The 21,897-nt window shown below is 52.2% G+C and overlaps 1 long non-coding RNA gene across 1 annotated transcript; it reads left to right on the top strand.

The window, feature by feature from the left end:
* Positions 1–1,565: 1,565 nt before the first annotated feature.
* Positions 1,566–20,649, top strand: LOC132387740 (uncharacterized). Its single transcript, XR_009510005.1, has 2 exons — positions 1,566–1,740; positions 20,099–20,649. It is a non-coding gene; the product is annotated as an uncharacterized LOC132387740 (long non-coding RNA).
* The last annotated feature ends 1,248 nt before the right edge of the window (positions 20,650–21,897 follow it).

The following is a 21,897-nucleotide window of genomic DNA, read 5'->3' as shown; positions in this document are numbered from 1 at the left end:
CTAGGGAGTACAAGCAAAGAGATGAGGTGAGAGGGAAAAAGGATGGAGAATGAGGGAGACGGGAGAAGAAGGTGACCATCACCAGGTGTTCATGCCATCAGCTTGGAGGCCATCTAGACAGGATATACAGCGATGACCACCCAACCTGAGTGTGGCCTCATTGTAACAGTAGAGGAGGCGATGGATTGACATCGTTGGAGTTTCTTGTTCAATCCTGGTCACCTCGTTTTAGGAAGGATATGGAAGCTTTTAGAGAGGGTGCAGAGGTGATTTCCTAGGATACTGGGACGCAGACTGGGAGACCGTTTCGCTGAACACCTACGCTCAGTCCGCCAGAGAAAGCAGGATCTCCCAGTGGCCACACATTTTAATTCCACATCCCATTCCCATTCTGATATGTCTATTCATGGCCTCCTCTACTGTCAAGATGAATCCAAACTCAGGTTGGAGGAACAACACCTTATATACCGGCTGGGTAGCCTCCAACCTGATAGCATGAACATTGACTTCTCTAACTTCTGTTAATGCCCCTCCTCCCCTTCTTACCCCATCCCTGATTTATTTAGTTGTTTGTTTTTTTGTTCTCTCTCTCTGCCCATCACTCTGCCTGTTCTCCATCTCCCTCTGGTGCTCCACACCTTTCTTTCTCCCGAAGCCTCCCATCCCATGATCCTTTCCCTTCTCCAGCTCTGTATCACTTTCGCCAATCACCTTTCCAGCTCCTTGCTTCATCCCACCCCCTCCGGTCTTCTCCTATCATTTCGCATTTCCCCCTCCCCCCATTACTTTCAAATCTCTTACTATCTTTCCTTTCGGTTAGTCCTGACGAAGGGTCTCGGCCCGAAACATCGACAGTGCTTCTCCCTATAGATGCTGCCTGGCCTGCTGTGTTCCACCAGCATTTTGTGTGTGTTGTTGTTTGAATTTCCAGCATCTGCAGAGTTCCTCGTGATTGAGGATGAGAGCTGACTTGCCGCAGGTGTACAAGAGGATAAGAGGCATAATTAAAACAGACAGCCAGAGGTGTTTTTCCCAGGCTGGAAATAGCTGTCTGGTGGAGTAGTGGCATCAGCACTGGACTTTGAGGCAAATGGTCACAGGTTCAAATCCAGGCGGTTCCTTTCACGCTTTCCATCTGTGTTGGGTTGAGTGTTGAGCTAGCAACTTGGCTTCATTTAAAAAAAACAGATAAATACTAAGGAAATGGCAAGGTGCTGACTGATGTGTGGAAAGGAATATAATAAATAGCTAATTTGTTTATTAACCTTCTGTTATAGCTAATAAAATGGGGATATTAATGGGACTGGGGGCAAGATTAGGTAGGATTTTTTTTTACAGAGTGGAATACACTGCCGGGGTGGTGGCAGAAGCCACTTAGATACATGAGGGATATTTAAGAGACTCTTGGCTAAGCTCATGTATAACAGAAAGATGGAGGCCATGTGCTAAGGAAAGGTTCGATCTCCAAAGATCACGGGTTCACATTTCACCTCCTCCAATTCTGAGCATCTTTTGGGACATTTCCCTCAATAACCACGAGTTATGTCTTTTCTATTAGGTGAGAAAGCACGGAGTGGAGGCAAGACAGGAACATTCTCCGGCACTCCTGTAATCATTGCCGTAATCATTGCTCTTTACTTCCTGCTGCTGATCATTGTACTGGTGGCGAGGCGCAAAGGAGATTCTGCAGACACTGGAAATCCAGAGGAACCGGCACAAAAGGCTGGAGGAACTCAGCAGGTCAGGAGGCGTCTATGCAGAGGAATGGAGTTGAGGTTTCAGGCTGAGAAAGGGAAGGATGACGAGTGCCAGAGGGAGCTGATAGATAGTGAGGGGACGAGAAAGGGTAAGAGAGGAGTCAGTATGGGCAACAGAAAAAGAGATGAAGAAGAGAGGGGGCAAATTACATGAAGCTGGAGAAATCGATGTTCACGTCATCGGGTTGGAGGCTATCCAGATGGAATATGAGGTGTTACCCCTCCAGCCTGAGAGTGGCCTTACCCTAGCAGTGGAGGAGGCCAGGGAACAACAAAGGGAATGGGAAGTGGAATTAAAGTGCTGGGCCACCAAGAAAGCAAGCCTTTTGCGGGAGACGGATCGAAGGTACTCGGTAAAGTGGTCCTCCAATCGACATTGGGCCTCACCGATGCAGAGGAGGCTGCACCAGGAGCATCACAACCCGTGTCTGACCCCAGCAAACTCACCTCTTACAGGGGTAAATGCCTGGAGTGAGATCAGTGGGGAGAGACGAGTGGACGGGGAGTCTCACACAGAGCGATCGCTGTGGGGAGTGGTGGGGGGGAGGGTGTGGAGGAACAATGTGCTCAGTGGTTGAAGATGATGTAGATTACAGAGAATGATGTGGAGGGAGGCTCGTGGGGTGGAGGGACAACGGGAACCTGATCCCCATTATGGTGGCGGGAAGATGTGTGAGAAACGGAGATGTGGTGTGGACAGCTTGGAAAGGAACCCTGTTCCGTGACTTGTCGGATGTTCTGGAATTGAAAGCCTCATCTGAAAACAGACGTAATGGAGATGGTGGAGCTGAGAAAAGCTAATAACGTTTTTACAAGAGAGGGTGGGAAGAGGTATAGTGAAGGGTACTGCGAGAGAGTGAGCAGGTTTGTAAAAGACATCAGTAGATATTCTGCCTCCAGAGACTGATAAAGTGGGAGGAGCTGAAAGAGAGACTCCGGCTGATGTATTGCTGCTAGAGGACAGTCAGAGTAGGTATAATCACATTAACACACCGTCCCATCACAGACCCCGGGATCAGACACACCGTCCCATCACACACCCCCCAGGATCAGACACACTGTCCCATCACACACCCCCCAGGGTCAGACACACTGTCCCAACACACACTCCCAGGATCAGACACACTGTCCCATCACACACCCCCCAGGGTCAGACACACTGTCCCAACACACACTGAGAGACAGGGTGAAGCTCCCTCTACACTGACCCATCACACACTGAGAGACAGGGTGAAACTCCCTCGACACTGACCCATCACACACTCAGAGACAGGGTGAAGCTCCCTCTACACTGACCCATCACACACTCAGAGACAGGGTGAAGCTCCCTCTACACTGACCCATCACACACTGAGAGACAGGGTGAAGCTCCCTCTACACTGACCCATCACACACTCAGAGACAGGGTGAAGCTCCCTCTACACTGACCCATCACACACTCAGAGACAGGGTGAAGCTCCCACTACACTGACCCATCACACACTGAGAGACAGGGTGAAGCTCCCTCTACACTGACCGATCACACACTCAGAGACAGGGTGAAGCTCCCTCTACAATGACCCATCACACACTGAGAGACAGGGTGAAGCTCCCTCTACACTGACCCATCACACACTGAGAGACAGGGTGAAGCTCCCTCTACACTGACCCATCACACACTGAGAGACAGGGTGAAGCTCCCTCTACACTGACCCATCACACACTGAGAGACAGGGTGAAACTCCCTCGACACTGACCCATCACACACTCAGAGACAGGGTGAAGCACCCTCTACACTGACCCATCACACACTCAGAGACAGGGTGAAGCTTCCTCTACACTGACCCATCACACACTCAGACAGGGTGAAGCTCCCTCTACACTGAACCATCACACACTCAGAGACAGGGTGAAGCTCCCTCGACACTGACCCATCACACACTCAGAGACAGGGTGAAGCTCCCTCTACACTGACCCATCACACACTGAGAGACAGGGTGAAACTCCCTCGACACTGACCCATCACACACTCAGAGACAGGGTGAAGCTCCCTCGACACTGACCCATCAAACACTCAGAGACAGGGTGAAGCTCCCTCTACACTGACCCATCACACACTCAGAGACAGGGTGAAGCTCCCTCGACACTGACCCATCACACACTCAGAGACAGGGTGAAGCTCCCTCTACACTGACCCATCACGCACTCAGAGACAGGGTGAAGCTCCCTCTACACTGACCCATCACACACTCAGAGACAGGGTGAAGCTCCCTCTACACTGACCCATCACACACTCAGAGACAGGGTGAAGCTCCCTCTACACTGACCCATCACACACTGAGAGACAGGGTGAAGCTCCCTCGACACTGACCCATCACACACTCAGAGACAGGGTGAAGCTCCCTCTACACTGACCCATCACACACTCAGAGACAGGGTGGCTCCCTCTACACTGACCCATCACACACTGAGAGACAGGGTGAAACTCCCTCTACACTGACCCATCACACACTGAGAGACAGGGTGAAGCTCCCTCTACACTGACCCATCACACACTGAGAGACAGGGTGAAACTCCCTCTACAGTGACCCATCACACACTCAGAGACAGGGTGAAGCTCCCTCTACACTGACCCATCACACACTCAGAGACAGGGTGAAGCTCCCTCTACACTGACCCATCACACACTGAGAGACAGGGTGAAGCTCCCTCTACACTGACCCATCACACACTCAGAGACAGGGTGAAGCTCCCTCTACACTGACCCATCACACACTGAGAGACAGGGTGAAACTCCCTCGACACTGACCCATCACACACTCAGAGACAGGGTGAAGCTCCCTCGACACTGACCCATCACACACTCAGAGACAGGGTGAAGCTCCCTCTACACTGACCCATCACTGAGAGACAGGGTGAAGCTCCCTCTACACTGACCCATCACACACTGAGAGACAGGGTGAAGCTCCCTCGACACTGACCCGTCACACACTGAGAGACAGGGTGAAACTCCCTCGACACTGACCCATCACACACTGAGAGACAGGGTGAAGCTCCCTCTACACTGACCCATCACACACTGAGAGACAGGGTGAAGCTCCCTCGACACTGACCCATCACACACTCAGAGACAGGGTGAAGCTCCCTCTACACTGACCCATCACACACTGAGAGACAGTGTGAAGCTCCCTCTACACTGACGCATCACACACACTCAGAGACAGGGTGAAACTCCCTCTACACTGACCCATCACACACTGAGAGACAAGGTGAAACTCCCTCGACACTGACCCATCACACACTGAGAGACAGTGTGAAGCTCCCTCTACACTGACCCATCACACACTGAGAGACAGGGTGAAACTCCCTCTACACTGACCCATCACACACTCAGAGACAGGGTGAAGCTCCCTCTACACTGACCCATCACACACTGAGAGACAGTGTGAAGCTCCATCTACACTGACCCATCACACACACTGAGAGACAGGGTGAAGCTCCCTCTACACTGACCCATCACACACTGAGAGACAGGGTGAAGCTCCCTCTACACTGACCCATCACACACTGAGAGACAGGGTGAAGCTCCCTCTACACTGACCCATCACACACTCAGAGAGGGTGAAACTCCTTCTACACTGACCCATCACACACTGAGAGACAGGGTGAAGCTCCCTCTACACTGACCCATCACACACTCAGAGACAGGGTGAAGCTCCCTCTACACTGACCCATCACACACTCAGAGACAGGGTGAAGCTCCCTCTACACTGACCCATCACACACTGAGAGACAGTGTGAAGCTCCCTCTACACTGACCCGTCACACACTGAGAGACAGGGTGAAGCTCCCTCTACACTGACCCATCACACACACTGAGAGACAGGGTGAAGCTCCCTCGACACTGACCCATCACGCACTGAGAGACAGGGTGAAGCTCCCTCTACACTGACCCATCACACACTCAGAGACAGGGTGAAGCTCCCTCTACACTGACCCATCACACACTGAGAGACAGGGTGAAGCTCCCTCTACACTGACCCATCATACACTGAGAGACAGGGTGAAACTCCCTCTACACTGACCCATCACACACTCAGAGACAGGGTGAAGCTCCCTCTACACTGACCCATCACACACACTGAGAGACAGGGTGAAGCTCCCTCTACACTGACCCATCACACACTGAGAGACAGGGTGAAACTCCCTCGACACTGACCCATCACACACTCAGAGACAGGGTGAAACTCCCTCGACACCGACCCATCATACACTCAGACAGGGTGAAGCTCCCTCGACACTGACCCATCACACAGAGAGTGTGAAGCTCCCTCTACACTGACCCATCACACACTCAGAGACAGGGTGAAGCTCCCTCTACACTGACCCATCACACACTGAGAGACAGGGTGAAACTCCCTCGACACTGACCCATCACACACTGAGAGACAGGGTGAAGCTCCCTCTACACTGACCCATCACACACTCAGAGACAGGGTGAAGCTCCCTCTACACTGACCCATCACACACTCAGAGACAGGGTGAAGCTCCCTCTACACTGACCCATCACACACTCAGAGACAGGGTGAAACTCCCTCGACACTGACCCATCACAGACTCAGAGACAGGGTGAAGCTCCCTCTACACTGACCCATCACACACTGAGAGACAGGGTGAAGCACCCTCTACACTGACCCATCACACACTGAGAGACAGGGTGAAGCTCCCTCTACACTGACCCATCACACACACTGAGAGACAGTGTGAAGCTCCCTCTACACTGACCCATGACACACTGAGAGACAGGGTGAAACTCCCTCGACACTGACCCATCACACACTCAGAGACAGGGTGAAGCTCCCTCTACACTGACCCATCACACACTCAGAGACAGGGTGAAACTCCCTCGACACTGACCCATCACACACTCAGAGACAGGGTGAAGCTCCCTCTACACTGACCCATCACACACTCAGAGACAGGGTGAAGCTCCCTCTACACTGACCCATGACACACTGAGAGACAGGGTGAAACTCCCTCGACACTGACCCATCACACACTCAGAGACAGGGTGAAGCTCCCTCTACACTGACCCATCACACACTGAGAGACAGTGTGAAGCTCCCTCTACACTGACCCATCACACACACTGAGAGACAGGGTGAAGCTCCCTCTACACTGACCCATCACACACACTGAGAGACAGTGTGAAGCTCCCTCTACACTGACCCATGACACACTGAGAGACAGGGTGAAGCTCCCTCTACACTGACCCATCACACACTCAGAGACAGGGTGAAGCTCCCTCTACACTGACCCATCACACACTCAGAGACAGGGTGAAGCTCCCTCTACACTGACCCATCACACACTCAGAGACAGGGTGAAACTCCCTCGACACTGACCCATCACACACTCAGAGACAGGGTGAAGCTCCCTCTACACTGACCCATCACACACTGAGAGACAGGGTGAAGCACCCTCTACACTGACCCATCACACACTGAGAGACAGGGTGAAGCTCCCTCTACACTGACCCATCACACACACTGAGAGACAGTGTGAAGCTCCCTCTACACTGACCCATGACACACTGAGAGACAGGGTGAAACTCCCTCGACACTGACCCATCACACACTCAGAGACAGGGTGAAGCTCCCTCTACACTGACCCATCACACACTGAGAGACAGTGTGAAGCTCCCTCTACACTGACCCATCACACACACTGAGAGACAGGGTGAAGCTCCCTCGACACTGACCCATCACACACTGAGAGACAGTCTGAAGCTCCCTCTACACTGACCCATCACACACTGAGAGACAGGGTGAAACTCCCTCGACACTGACCCATCACACACTCAGAGACAGGGTGAAGCTCCCTCTACACTGACCCATCACACACTGAGAGACAGTGTGAAGCTCCCTCTACACTGACCCATCACACACACTGAGAGACAGTGTGAAGCTCCCTCTACACTGACCCATCACACTGAGAGACAGGGTGAAACTCCCTCGACACTGACCCATCACACACTGAGAGACAGTGTGAAGCTCCCTCTACACTGACCCATCACACACTGAGAGACAGGGTGAAACTCCCTCGACACTGACCCATCACACACACTGAGAGACAGGGTGAAGCTCCCTCTACACTGACCCATCACACACTCAGAGACAGGGTGAAGCTCCCTCTACACTGACCCATCACACACTGAGAGACAGTGTGTAGCTCCGTCTACACTGACCCATCACACACACTGAGAGACAGGGTGAAGCTCCCTCTACACTGACCCATCACACACTCAGAGACAGGGTGAAACTCCCTCGACACTGACCCATCACACACTGAGAGACAGGGTGAAACTCCCTCTACACTGACCCATCGCACACTGAGAGACAGGGTGAAGCTCCCTCTACACTGACCCATCACACACTGAGAGACAGGGTGAAGCTCCCTCTACACTGACCCATCACACACTCAGAGACAGGGTGAAGCTCCCTCTACACTGACCCATCACACACTGAGAGACAGGGTGAAGCTCCCTCTACACTGACCCATCACACACTGAGAGACAGGGTGAAGCTCCGTCTACACTGACCCATCACACACACTGAGAGACAGGGTGAAGCTCCCTCTACACTGACCCATCACACACTGAGAGACAGGGTGAAGCTCCCTCTACACTGACCCATCACACACTGAGAGACAGGGTGAAGCTCCCTCTACACTGACCCATCACACACACTGAGAGACAGGGTGAAGCTCCCTCGACACTGACCCATCACACACTGAGAGACAGGGTGAAGCTCCCTCTACACTGACCCATCACACACTCAGAGAGGGTGAAACTCCCTCTACACTGACCCATCACACACTGAGAGACAGGGTGAAGCTCCCTCTACACTGACCCATCACACACTGAGAGACAGGGTGAAGCTCCCTCTACACTGACGCATCACACACTCAGAGACAGGGTGAAGCTCCCTCTACACTGACCCATCACACACTGAGAGACAGGGTGAAACTCCCTCGACACTGACCCATCACACACTGAGAGACAGGGTGAAACTCCCTCTACACTGACCCATCACACACTGAGAGACAGGGTGAAGCTCCCTCTACACTGACCCATCACACACTCAGAGACAGGGTGAAGCTCCCTCTACACTGACCCATCACACACTGAGAGACAGTGTGAAGCTCCGTCTACACTGACCCATCACACACACTGAGAGACAGGGTGAAGCTCCCTCTACACTGACCCATCACACACTCAGAGACAGGGTGAAACTCCCTCGACACTGACCCATCACACACTGAGAGACAGGGTGAAACTCCCTCTACACTGACCCATCACACACTGAGAGACAGGGTGAAGCTCCCTCTACACTGACCCATCACACACTGAGAGACAGGGTGAAGCTCCCTCTACACTGACCCATCACACACTCAGAGACAGGGTGAAACTCCCTCTACACTGACCCATCACACACTGAGAGACAGGGTGAAGCTCCCTCTACACTGACCCATCACACACTCAGAGACAGGGTGAAGCTCCCTCTACACTGACCCATCACACACTATGAGACAGGGTGAAGCTCCCTCTACACTGACCCATCACACACTGAGAGACAGGGTGAAGCTCCCTCTACACTGACCCATCACACACTGAGAGACAGGGTGAAGCTCCCTCTACACTGACCCATCACACACACTGAGAGACAGGGTGAAGCTCCCTCGACACTGACCCATCACACACTGAGAGACAGGGTGAAGCTCCCTCTACACTGACCCATCACACACTCAGAGACAGGGTGAAGCTCCCTCTACACTGACCCATCACACACTGAGAGACAGGGTGAAGCTCCCTCTACACTGACCCATCACACACTCAGAGTCAGGGTGAAGCTCCCTCTACACTGACCCATCACACACTGAGAGACAGTGTGAAGCTCCCTCTACACTGACCCATCACACACACTGAGAGACAGGGTGAAGCTCCCTCGACACTGACCCATCACACACTGAGAGACAGGGTGAAGCTCCCTCTACACTGACCCATCACACACTCAGAGACAGGGTGAAACTCCCTCTACACTGACCCATCACACACTGAGAGACAGGGTGAAGTTCCCTCTACACTGACCCATCACACACTGAGAGACAGGGTGAAGCTCCCTCTACACTGACCCATCACACACTGAGAGACAGTGTGAAGCTCCCTCTACACTGACCCATCACACACACTGAGAGACAGGGTGAAGCTCCCTCGACACTGACCCATCACACACTGAGAGACAGGGTGAAGCTCCCTCTACACTGACCCATCACACACTCAGAGACAGGGTGAAGCTCCCTCTACACTGACCCATCACACACTGAGAGACAGGGTGAAGCTCCCTCTACACTGACCCATCACACACTCAGAGTCAGGGTGAAGCTCCCTCTACACTGACCCATCACACACTGAGAGACAGTGTGAAGCTCCCTCTACACTGACCCATCACACACACTGAGAGACAGGGTGAAGCTCCCTCGACACTGACCCATCACACACTGAGAGACAGGGTGAAGCTCCCTCTACACTGACCCATCACACACTCAGAGACAGGGTGAAACTCCCTCTACACTGACCCATCACACACTGAGAGACAGGGTGAAGCTCCCTCTACACTGACCCATCACACACTGAGAGACAGGGTGAAGCTCCCTCTACACTGACCCATCACACACTGAGAGACAGTGTGAAGCTCCCTCTACACTGACCCATCACACACACTGAGAGACAGGGTGAAGCTCCCTCGACACTGACCCATCACACACTGAGAGACAGTGTGAAGCTCCCTCTACACTGACCCATCACACACTGAGAGACAGGGTGAAACTCCCTCGACACTGACCCATCACACACTCAGAGTCAGGGTGAAGCTCCCTCTACACTGACCCATCACACACTGAGAGACAGGGTGAAGCTCCCTCTACACTGACCCATCACACACTGAGAGACAGGGTGAAGCTCCCTCTACACTGACCCATCACACACACTGAGAGACAGGGTGAAGCTCCCTCGACACTGACCCATCACACACTGAGAGACAGGGTGAAGCTCCCTCTACACTGACCCATCACACACTCAGAGAGGGTGAAACTCCCTCTACACTGACCCATCACACACTGAGAGACAGGGTGAAGCTCCCTCTACACTGACCCATCACACACTGAGAGACAGGGTGAAGCTCCCTCTACACTGACGCATCACACACTCAGAGACAGGGTGAAGCTCCCTCTACACTGACCCATCACACACTGAGAGACAGGGTGAAACTCCCTCGACACTGACCCATCACACACTGAGAGACAGGGTGAAACTCCCTCTACACTGACCCATCACACACTGAGAGACAGGGTGAAGCTCCCTCTACACTGACCCATCACACACTCAGAGACAGGGTGAAGCTCCCTCTACACTGACCCATCACACACTGAGAGACAGTGTGAAGCTCCGTCTACACTGACCCATCACACACACTGAGAGACAGGGTGAAGCTCCCTCTACACTGACCCATCACACACTCAGAGACAGGGTGAAACTCCCTCGACACTGACCCATCACACACTGAGAGACAGGGTGAAACTCCCTCTACACTGACCCATCACACACTGAGAGACAGGGTGAAGCTCCCTCTACACTGACCCATCACACACTGAGAGACAGGGTGAAGCTCCCTCTACACTGACCCATCACACACTCAGAGACAGGGTGAAACTCCCTCTACACTGACCCATCACACACTGAGAGACAGGGTGAAGCTCCCTCTACACTGACCCATCACACACTCAGAGACAGGGTGAAGCTCCCTCTACACTGACCCATCACACACTATGAGACAGGGTGAAGCTCCCTCTACACTGACCCATCACACACTGAGAGACAGGGTGAAGCTCCCTCTACACTGACCCATCACACACTGAGAGACAGGGTGAAGCTCCCTCTACACTGACCCATCACACACACTGAGAGACAGGGTGAAGCTCCCTCGACACTGACCCATCACACACTGAGAGACAGGGTGAAGCTCCCTCTACACTGACCCATCACACACTCAGAGACAGGGTGAAGCTCCCTCTACACTGACCCATCACACACTGAGAGACAGGGTGAAGCTCCCTCTACACTGACCCATCACACACTCAGAGTCAGGGTGAAGCTCCCTCTACACTGACCCATCACACACTGAGAGACAGTGTGAAGCTCCCTCTACACTGACCCATCACACACACTGAGAGACAGGGTGAAGCTCCCTCGACACTGACCCATCACACACTGAGAGACAGGGTGAAGCTCCCTCTACACTGACCCATCACACACTCAGAGACAGGGTGAAACTCCCTCTACACTGACCCATCACACACTGAGAGACAGGGTGAAGTTCCCTCTACACTGACCCATCACACACTGAGAGACAGGGTGAAGCTCCCTCTACACTGACCCATCACACACTGAGAGACAGTGTGAAGCTCCCTCTACACTGACCCATCACACACACTGAGAGACAGGGTGAAGCTCCCTCGACACTGACCCATCACACACTGAGAGACAGGGTGAAGCTCCCTCTACACTGACCCATCACACACTCAGAGACAGGGTGAAGCTCCCTCTACACTGACCCATCACACACTGAGAGACAGGGTGAAGCTCCCTCTACACTGACCCATCACACACTCAGAGTCAGGGTGAAGCTCCCTCTACACTGACCCATCACACACTGAGAGACAGTGTGAAGCTCCCTCTACACTGACCCATCACACACACTGAGAGACAGGGTGAAGCTCCCTCGACACTGACCCATCACACACTGAGAGACAGGGTGAAGCTCCCTCTACACTGACCCATCACACACTCAGAGACAGGGTGAAACTCCCTCTACACTGACCCATCACACACTGAGAGACAGGGTGAAGCTCCCTCTACACTGACCCATCACACACTGAGAGACAGGGTGAAGCTCCCTCTACACTGACCCATCACACACTGAGAGACAGTGTGAAGCTCCCTCTACACTGACCCATCACACACACTGAGAGACAGGGTGAAGCTCCCTCGACACTGACCCATCACACACTGAGAGACAGTGTGAAGCTCCCTCTACACTGACCCATCACACACTGAGAGACAGGGTGAAACTCCCTCGACACTGACCCATCACACACTCAGAGTCAGGGTGAAGCTCCCTCTACACTGACCCATCACACACTGAGAGACAGTGTGAAGCTCCCTCTACACTGACCCATCACACACACTGAGAGACAGTGTGAAGCTCCCTCTACACTGACCCATCACACACTGAGAGACAGGGTGAAACTCCCTCGACACTGACCCATCACACACTCAGAGACAGGGTGAAGCTCCCTCTACACTGACCCATCACACACACTGAGAGACAGGGTGAAGCTCCCTCGACACTGACCCATCACACACTGAGAGACAGTGTGAAGCTCCCTCGACACTGACCCATCACACACTGAGAGACAGGGTGAAACTCCCTCTACACTGACCCATCACACACTGAGAGACAGGGTGAAGCTCCCTCTACACTGACCCATCACACACTGAGAGACAGGGTGAAGCTCCCTCTACACTGACCCATCACACACTCAGAGACAGGGTGAAACTCCCTCGACACTGACCCATCACACACTGAGAGACAGGGTGAAACTCCCTCTACACTGACCCATCACACACTGAGAGACAGGGTGAAGCTCCCTCTACACTGACCCATCACACACTGAGAGACAGGGTGAAGCTCCCTCTACACTGACCCATCACACACTCAGAGACAGGGTGAAACTCCCTCTACACTGACCCATCACACACTGAGAGACAGGGTGAAGCTCCCTCTACACTGACCCATCACACACTCAGAGACAGGGTGAAGCTCCCTCTACACTGACCCATCACACACTCAGAGACAGGGTGAAGCTCCCTCTACACTGACCCATCACACACTGAGAGACAGGGTGAAGCTCCCTCTACACTGACCCATCACACACTGAGAGACAGGGTGAAGCTCCCTCTACACTGACCCATCACACACACTGAGAGACAGGGTGAAGCTCCCTCGACACTGACCCATCACACACCGAGAGACAGGGTGAAGCTCCCTCTACACTGACCCATCACACACTGAGAGACAGGGTGAAACTCCCTCGACACTGACCCATCACACACTCAGAGACAGTGTGAAGCTCCCTCTACACTGACCCATCACACACTGAGAGACAGGGTGAAGCTCCCTCTACACTGACCCATCACACACTGAGAGACAGTGTGAAGCTCCCTCTACACTGACCCATCACACACACTGAGAGACAGGGTGAAGCTCCCTCGACACTGACCCATCACACACTGAGAGACAGTGTGAAGCTCCCTCTACACTGACCCATCACACACTGAGAGACAGGGTGAAACTCCCTCGACACTGACCCATCACACACTCAGAGACAGGGTGAAGCTCCCTCTACACTGACCCATCACACACTGAGAGACAGTGTGAAGCTCCCTCTACACTGACCCATCACACACACTGAGAGACAGTGTGAAGCTCCCTCTACACTGACCCATCACACACTGAGAGACAGGGTGAAACTCCCTCGACACTGACCCATCACACACTCAGAGACAGGGTGAAGCTCCCTCTACACTGACCCATCACACACTGAGAGACAGGGTGAAGCTCCCTCTACACTGACCCATCACACACTCAGAGACAGGGTGAAGCTCCCTCTACACTGACCCATCACACACTGAGAGACAGTGTGAAGCTCCGTCTACACTGACCCATCACACACACTGAGAGACAGGGTGAAGCTCCCTCTACACTGACCCATCACACACTCAGAGACAGGGTGAAGCTCCCTCTACACTGACCCATCACACACTGAGAGACAGGGTGAAGCTCCCTCTACACTGACCCATCACACACTGAGAGACAGGGTGAAGCTCCCTCTACACTGACCCATCACACACACTGAGAGACAGGGTGAAGCTCCCTCGACACTGACCCATCACACACTGAGAGACAGGGTGAAGCTCCCTCTACACTGACCCATCACACACTCAGAGACAGGGTGAAGCTCCCTCTACACTGACCCATCACACACTGAGAGACAGTGTGAAGCTCCCTCTACACTGACCCATCACACACACTGAGAGACAGTGTGAAGCTCCCTCTACACTGACCCATCACACACTGAGAGACAGGGTGAAACTCCCTCGACACTGACCCATCACACACTCAGAGACAGGGTGAAGCTCCCTCTACACTGACCCATCACACACTCAGAGACAGGGTGAAGCTCCCTCTACACTGACCCATCACACACTCAGAGACAGGGTGAAGCTCCCTCTACACTGACCCATCACACACTGAGAGACAGGGTGAAGCTCCCTCTACACTGACCCATCACACACTGAGAGACAGGGTGAAGCTCCCTCTACACTGACCCATCACACACTGAGAGATAGGGTGAAGCTCCCTCTACACTGACCCATCACACACACTGAGAGACAGGGTGAAGCTCCCTCGACACTGACCCATCACACACTGAGAGACAGGGTGAAGCTCCCTCTACACTGACCCATCACACACTCAGAGACAGGGTGAAACTCCCTCTACACTGACCCATCACACACTGAGAGACAGGGTGAAGCTCCCTCTACACTGACCCATCACACACTCAGAGACAGGGTGAAGCTCCCTCTACACTGACCCATCACACACTCAGAGACAGGGTGAAGCTCCCTCTACACTGACCCATCACACACTGAGTGACAGTGTGAAGCTCCGTCTACACTGACCCATCACACACACTGAGAGACAGGGTGAAGCTCCCTCTACACTGACCCATCACACACTGAGAGACAGGGTGAAACTCCCTCTACACTGACCCATCACACACTGAGAGACAGGGTGAAGCTCCCTCTACACTGACCCATCACACACTGAGAGACAGGGTGAAGCTCCCTCTACACTGACCCATCACACACTGAGTGACAGTGTGAAGCTCCGTCTACACTGACCCATCTCACACACTGAGAGACAGGGTGAAGCTCCCTCTACACTGACCCATCACACACTGAGAGACAGGGTGAAGCTCCCTCTACACTGACCCATCACACACTCAGAGACAGGGTGAAACTCCCTCTACACTGACCCATCACACACTGAGAGACAGGGTGAAGCTCCCTCTACACTGACCCATCACACACTGAGAGACAGGGTGAAGCTCCCTCTACACTGACCCATCACACACTGAGAGACAGGGTGAAGCTCCCTCTACACTGACCCATCACACACTGAGAGACAGTGTGAAGCTCCCTCGACACTGACCCATCACACACTGAGAGACAGGGTGAAGCTCCCTCGACACTGACCCATCACACACTGAGAGACAGTGTGAAGCTCCCTCAACACTGACCCATCACACACTGAGAGACAGGGTGAAACTCCCTCTACACTGACCCATCACACACTGAGAGACAGGGTGAAGCTCCCTCTACACTGACCCATCACACACTGAGAGACAGGGTGAAGCTCCCTCTACACTGACCCATCACACACTCAGAGACAGGGTGAAACTCCCTCTTCACTGACCCATCACATACTGAGAGACAGGGTGAAGCTCCCTCTACACTGACCCATCACACACTCAGAGACAGGGTGAAGCTCCCTCTACACTGACCCATCACACACTCAGAGACAGGGTGAAGCTCCCTCTACACTGACCCATCACACACTGAGAGACAGGGTGAAGCTCCCTCTACACTGACCCATCACACACTGAGAGACAGGGTGAAGCTCCCTCTACACTGACCCATCACACACACTGAGAGACAGGGTGAAGCTCCCTCGACACTGACCCATCACACACTGAGAGACAGGGTGAAGCTCCCTCTACACTGACCCATCACACACTCAGAGACAGGGTGAAGCTCCCTCTACACTGACCCATCACACACTGAGAGACAGTGTGAAGCTCCCTCTACACTGACCCATCACACACACTGAGAGACAGTGTGAAGCTCCCTCTACACTGACCCATCACACACTGAGAGACAGGGTGAAACTCCCTCGACACTGACCCATCACACACTCAGAGACAGGGTGAAGCTCCCTCTACACTGACCCATCACACACTGAGAGACAGGGTGAAGCTCCCTCTACACTGACCCATCACACACTCAGAGACAGGGTGAAGCTCCCTCTACACTGACCCATCACACACTGAGTGACAGTGTGAAGCTCCGTCTACACTGACCCATCACACACTGAGAGACAGGGTGAAGCTCCCTCTACACTGACCCATCACACACTGAGAGACAGGGTGAAACTCCCTCTACACTGACCCATCACACACTGAGAGACAGGGTGAAGCTCCCTCTACACTGACCCATCACACACTCAGAGACAGGGTGAAGCTCCCTCTACACTGACCCATCACACACTGAGTGACAGTGTGAAGCTCCGTCTACACTGACCCATCACACACACTGAGAGACAGGGTGAAGCTCCCTCTACACTGACCCATCACACACTCAGAGACAGGGTGAAACTCCCTCGACACTGACCCATCACACACTGAGAGACAGGGTGAAACTCCCTCTACACTGACCCATCACACACTGAGAGACAGGGTGAAGCTCCCTCTACACTGACCCATCACACACTGAGAGGCAGGGTGAAGCTCCCTCTACACTGACCCATCACACACTCAGAGACAGGGTGAAACTCCCTCTACACTGACCCATCACACACTGAGAGACAGGGTGAAGCTCCCTCTACACTGACCCATCACACACTCAGAGACAGGGTGAAGCTCCCTCTACACTGACCCATCACACACTCAGAGACAGGGTGAAGCTCCCTCTACACTGACCCATCACACACTGAGAGACAGGGTGAAGCTCCCTCTACACTGACCCATCACACACTGAGAGACAGGGTGAAGCTCCCTCTACACTGACCCATCACACACTGAGAGACAGGGTGAAGCTCCCTCTACACTGACCCATCACACACACTGAGAGACAGGGTGAAGCTCCCTCGACACTGACCCATCACACACTGAGAGACAGGGTGAAGCTCCCTCTACACTGACCCATCACACACTCAGAGACAGGGTGAAACTCCCTCTACACTGACCCATCACACACTGAGAGACAGGGTGAAGCTCCCTCTACACTGACCCATCACACACTGAGAGACAGGGTGAAGCTCCCTCTACACTGACCCATCACACACTGAGAGACAGGGTGAAGCTCCCTCTACACTGACCCATCACACACACTGAGAGACAGGGTGAAGCTCCCTCGACACTGACCCATCACACACTGAGAGACAGGGTGAAGCTCCCTCGACACTGACCCATCACACACTGAGAGACAGGGTGAAGCTCCCTCTACACTGACCCATCACACACTCAGAGACAGGGTGAAACTCCCTCTACACTGACCCATCACACACTGAGAGACAGGGTGAAGCTCCCTCTACACTGACCCATCACACACTGAGAGACAGGGTGAAGCTCCCTCTACACTGACCCATCACACACTGAGAGACAGGGTGAAGCTCCCTCTACACTGACCCATCACACACTGAGAGACAGTGTGAAGCTCCCTCGACACTGACCCATCACACACTGAGAGACAGGGTGAAGCTCCCTCGACACTGACCCATCACACACTGAGAGACAGTGTGAAGCTCCCTCGACACTGACCCATCACACACTGAGAGACAGGGTGAAGCTCCCTCTACACTGACCCATCACACACTGAGAGACAGGGTGAAGCTCCCTCTACACTGACCCATCACACACTCAGAGACAGGGTGAAACTCCCTCTACACTGACCCATCACACACTGAGAGACAGGGTGAAGCTCCCTCTACACTGACCCATCACACACTCAGAGACAGGGTGAAGCTCCCTCTACACTGACCCATCACACACTCAGAGACAGGGTGAAGCTCCCTCTACACTGACCCATCACACACTGAGAGACAGGGTGAAGCTCCCTCTACACTGACCCATCACACACTGAGAGACAGGGTGAAGCTCCCTCTACACTGACCCATCACACACACTGAGAGACAGGGTGAAGCTCCCTCGACACTGACCCATCACACACTGAGAGACAGGGTGAAGCTCCCTCTACACTGACCCATCACACACTCAGAGACAGGGTGAAACTCCCTCTACACTGACCCATCACACACTGAGAGACAGGGTGAAGCTCCCTCTACACTGACCCATCACACACTGAGAGACAGGGTGAAGCTCCCTCTACACTGACCCATCACACACTCAGAGACAGGATGAAGCTCCCTCTACACTGACCCATCACACACTGAGAGACAGTGTGAAGCTCCCTCTACACTGACCCATCACACACACTGAGAGACAGGGTGAAGCTCCCTCGACACTGACCCATCACACACTGAGAGACAGGGTGAAACTCCCTCTACACTGACCCATCACACACTCAGAGACAGGGTGAAACTCCCTCTACACTGACCCATCACACACTGAGAGACAGGGTGAAGCTCCCTCTACACTGACCCATCACACACTGAGAGACAGGGTGAAGCTCCCTCTACACTGACCCATCACACACTGAGAGACAGGGTGAAGCTCCCTCTACACTGACCCATCACACACTGAGAGACAGTGTGAAGCTCCCTCTACACTGACCCATCACACACACTGAGAGACAGGATGAAGCTCCCTCGACACTGACCCATCACACACTGAGAGACAGTGTGAAGCTCCCTCTACACTGACCCATCACACACTGAGAGACAGGGTGAAACTCCCTCGACACTGACCCATCACACACTCAGAGACAGGGTGAAGCTCCCTCTACACTGACCCATCACACACTGAGAGACAGTGTGAAGCTCCCTCTACACTGACCCATCACACACACTGAGAGACAGTGTGAAGCTCCCTCTACACTGACCCATCACACACTGAGAGACAGGGTGAAACTCCCTCGACACTGACCCATCACACACTCAGAGACAGGGTGAAGCTCCCTCTACACTGACCCATCACACACTGAGAGACAGGGTGAAGCTCCCTCTACACTGACGCATCACACACTCAGAGACAGGGTGAAGCTCCCTCTACACTGACCCATCACACACTGAGAGACAGGGTGAAGCTCCCTCTACACTGACCCATCATACACTGAGAGACAGGGTGAAGCTCCCTCTACACTGACCCATCACACACTCAGAGACAGGGTGAAGCTCTCCGAGTTTGTATAATTTATCAATTTCCTTCTCTTTCTTCATTCAAAGTGAAATCGGAATTCGACAAGTTTTGACCTCACTTTTGAAAAAGCCTTGACTTAAAATGTTGTGGAAAATGAAGGGCTCGTTGATCTTGACTGCGCTTGGACTTGAACCTGGGAAATAATTTGTGGGATCGCTGCTGGTGGGAATGATTGAACAGTGTGTGAACAGCTACCCTGACATCGACTGGAGGAGACATGGTTCCAAACTCCGGAATCCATTGTTGGATTGTGCTGTAGAATGGCTGCTTTTCCTGTAGTTTAAATTTCTTCTGCTTATTTGTATTTTTAGATACTCATCATATCAATGTTATAGTTTAGTGAGCTTTCCAGTGCCTTCAGTGCACCTGCATCTTTCTGAAAACTAACTAGTTTTACTGGCCGGTATTGAATTACTCGAACAGAGGCAATCTCATTGGTTAATTTAAACAATGAAATGTATGCTGTCAGTAGTCTGGTATAAGAAGACCAGACCATATTCTTTTATGGTTTCTTTTCTTTTTGCTCTTTATTTTTCTTTGTTCTTGTAACACTTAATAAAAGAATCAGAAGCAATAATTTTTATGCTTCATCCTTGACTTCTGAATAACCAGTGATCACAAAATCACCCAGCATGCAGACACAAACAAAATACTGGACCTGTTGCCCTCAGTCCTCTGGAAGATTGATTGATTGAGTTTGAGAGGAACACACCCCCAGAAAGCCCTCCCTCAATGTCAAATGCGATTTAACCGGTCTTCATCTTAACCCTGTTTAAGATGAAGTTTAAGATTCATCTTAACCCTCTCTAAGCATGAAATTTCACCATTTTCACGTTTGATACCCAGCTTACAGATAATATTACTTTAAACAACATGGGGTTTGATATGAATTCCTAAGATTTTACTGATGTTATGTTCTGATTCACATTTATTGGAATAACGTGGTTACAGTATAGAAACTGGCCTTCCAGCCCAACATCCTCCACTGACCTCTTTGGTCCATCTATGCTAACCCCAGTAGTCCCCATTATGCCTTGTATCCTGATGTATGGATCTAAATGTCTCTGACTATGTCTGACTCCACCAGCCCATTCCAGATACCAAAATCCTGTGTGAAACCACTGTATTATCAATGCATTGTATAAGATGTCAGATAACTTAATGAAAGACTAAAGTGTAGCTTAATCATTTGTATTTTAACTACAGTTTTAATTTGATCATAATTTCAATTCTTTAACAAACTCATGGATTTTTCATGGTATATGGTGGTTCATCCACACTCACTGGCAGAAAGCAATATAGCAGATAAACTAACGGTTTATCACCTTTCTCATTTTTCATTGGCTAAGTATAAGCACGTTACCCAGGTGATGTAATTGTGCAACCATCTATTTTATCTGAGGAATTTTTCTTATCTTGATTATAGAAGTGATGGATTTTTCAGATGCACCATCTTTACTTCATCTTCTCATCTTTTATCTTCAGCTTCTGATTGCTTTTCCTCCTCCTTAGCTTCATTTCTCAGCTTTTTATTGAGCTTGCTTAGTCTTTGTATGTTTGCTTCCACTTTAAAATAAACCATTGATAGAATTAAGACTGCTCGCCAGTACTGACTCCTGGAAGAATACCAGGGATCAGAAAATAACCAGAGAACCAGCACCCTCTCTCTCTAACATTCTTACATCACAAGTCTCTCTGCTGAAACCTTGTTGTTGATACACCTACCTTAGGGGAAAATCTCTGCCACGGACAGTTCCAACCCCGGCTATGAAAAGACAAAGGTTGGCATGGGGCTAGCAACGCCATCCCATAACAACCCAGTGAT

The sequence above is a fragment of the Hypanus sabinus genome, unplaced genomic scaffold (genome assembly GCF_030144855.1).
Source record: "Hypanus sabinus isolate sHypSab1 unplaced genomic scaffold, sHypSab1.hap1 scaffold_2140, whole genome shotgun sequence".
In the NCBI taxonomy this organism is placed as follows: domain Eukaryota; kingdom Metazoa; phylum Chordata; class Chondrichthyes; order Myliobatiformes; family Dasyatidae; genus Hypanus; species Hypanus sabinus.
This window is presented reverse-complemented; position numbering and strand designations above follow the sequence as displayed.